The 2,177-nt window shown below is 57.6% G+C and overlaps 1 long non-coding RNA gene across 1 annotated transcript in view; it reads left to right on the forward strand.

Moving 5' to 3' along the window:
• Nucleotides 1-299: 299 nt before the first annotated feature.
• Nucleotides 300-2,177, forward strand: part of LOC119305330 — a 5,119-nt gene continuing 3,241 nt past the window's right edge. The window contains exon 1 of the long non-coding RNA XR_005148618.1: nucleotides 300-494. This is a non-coding gene — a long non-coding RNA (uncharacterized LOC119305330). The remainder of the gene's footprint in view (nucleotides 495-2,177) is intronic.

A 2,177-nucleotide genomic window follows, 5' to 3' on the forward strand; every position in this document is an offset into this window, starting at 1 on the left:
AATCTGAATCCAGAACGTGAGAGACTTGGACTCTATCTTCTCTTGGGCCAAAAGTGACGTGAGAGAACTTTTTGAACAGCAAATAAACATCTCTTTCTTCTTTATCTTCATATGTGGATTGTACAAATGTCCCATACACCTGCAATTAGACAAAACACAAAAGTATGTGAAGTATTTTTGTTCTGGATAACATAAATATATTATTGAATAGTTTGCACTAGAAATCACCTGACAAATATGCATGTATGCAATATTTTTGGTCTTATCCAATGTAGTCATGTCCTCATCAGGCGGGCCGTGGTGGCCGTGGCCAGCAGCATGCTACCGGCGCCGCGGCAAGATGGGCTGCGCACTAGAGGGAGCGGCAGGGAATGGCTATCTCGAGCCACCATCAGCAGCTGCAGCTCCAACTACCTCTGTGCGATTAACGGTGCTACACGTGGGGATGAGCTTTCTGGTGCTGCTGCATATGCCGCTCCCTCCTGCTCCATCGAGTAAACATGCATCTCTTCCCCCCTATCCATCTCCTATGATATATTTCTGCAGTTCATGCACTGATTTTTACTCAGTTGGTATGGAATGTCATTGATGTTGCCCAGATCTAGAACATGACCCAATTGGGAACTGTCAGTTATGAACTAAATATTTGTCCATATTACAGCAGGGAAATTGGGGTAGTTTACAGTTTCATGATCTGTATTGTCAGCTGTAAGATAACAAGAGTGTGCACCTTATTTTCTCTATGGAATTTGGCGTCTCATGTCAGATGGATGTGCTTATACGATGTAAATATCTGGACATACGTACTTGTGGAATATTATTACTCGGGGATGAGAAGATGGACCGGGCAATAGCGGAATTTTTGACAAGATGATTCAATTACCGAAAAAGGTTTTTGCCCCGCTTTATAAATAAAGCAATCACCAACAACATCCAGGTACAGACGCACATCACTACAACACACGCACACACCCAAAGCGGGATACATAGGCGCTGAGCGCAGCAACACGAGCCCCAGCACTACTCGAGCACCCGGGACTCCACCAGTGAACACGCCACCACGAAGAGATGCAGCCGCATACGACAAACCGTGGGCTCCAAGACGGTGCCTTCAGGAAGGGTACGACACGGGAGCGCCGCCACCGCCCGATCGGAGGATCAAGGTTTCCCCCGAAGCCACACGACAGACAATGAGAGCCGCGATGACGCCTTCAAGAAGGGAACGAGCTACGCCGCCGCCGGTCTGTCCGAAGAGACAGCAGGTTTTCACCCCGGCCAATACTCACTGCCATCGAACGTCGCACCCCGACAACCACGCCGCCCACACGGCCATGGCCACCGGGCAACACCAAGCGACGGGCTCTGCCCGTGAGCACCGCGCAACCACCACCAAGGCTGCCGCCCCGGAATCCAAGACCTAGGAACCACCACAAGCGACACCCGCCGCTACCCCAACGGAAGAGACGATCGGATCCCGGGGCACACAAGTCCATCGATTCGTCCTACAGCTCCGGGCGTGAGACTAGCTTGGTCCTGCTGCCGGGCGCGAGACGAGCTCGGTCCTACTGCCGGGCGCGAGACGGGCTCGGTCCTGCTGCCGGGCGCGAGACGAGGAGGTCCTGCTGCCGGGCGCGAGACAAGCATGGTCCTACTGCCTGAGCACGGGGCTAGCGATGGGTCGCAGTAGGGAGAGGGCCATCCTACCGACGAAGATTGTGCCCGGGCATCGAGAAGAGGGGTCGAAGCTCTTCACAGGCCGCTCACCAACGGGCCGACGCCGAAGAAGTCCGGCCGCCGCCGTGAGACGATCCTGCCACCACCATGAGCCACCACCACGCCGTGGTAGCCCACATCCCCGCCGAGCGCAGCCCACGGCACCTGTCATCGCTGGATCGGCCGGGGGCCGGCAGGTCCACCACCACCAGGGAGCGCTGCGGCAGGGGCAGCCACCGGAGCAGGCCACCACCTGCGGCGAGCCGGAGCCCCGCCACCACAAGGGCCCAGAGCACCTGAGCTGCAGCCGCGACGGATCTGGGCCGCGCCCAAACGCCGCTGCCGCCGGGAGCTGGGCACGCCCCCAGCCCGTCCCAGCCACCCGCGCCGCCGCAAGCAAGCCGCGCCCCTGTCGCGGGCCGCCGTCGCTGCGCCGCCGCGCCCTGGGCCAGCGCCGCGCCGCC

Source organism: Triticum dicoccoides, chromosome 5B (genome assembly GCF_002162155.2).
Source record: "Triticum dicoccoides isolate Atlit2015 ecotype Zavitan chromosome 5B, WEW_v2.0, whole genome shotgun sequence".
NCBI classification, from domain to species: Eukaryota; Viridiplantae; Streptophyta; class Magnoliopsida; order Poales; family Poaceae; genus Triticum; species Triticum dicoccoides.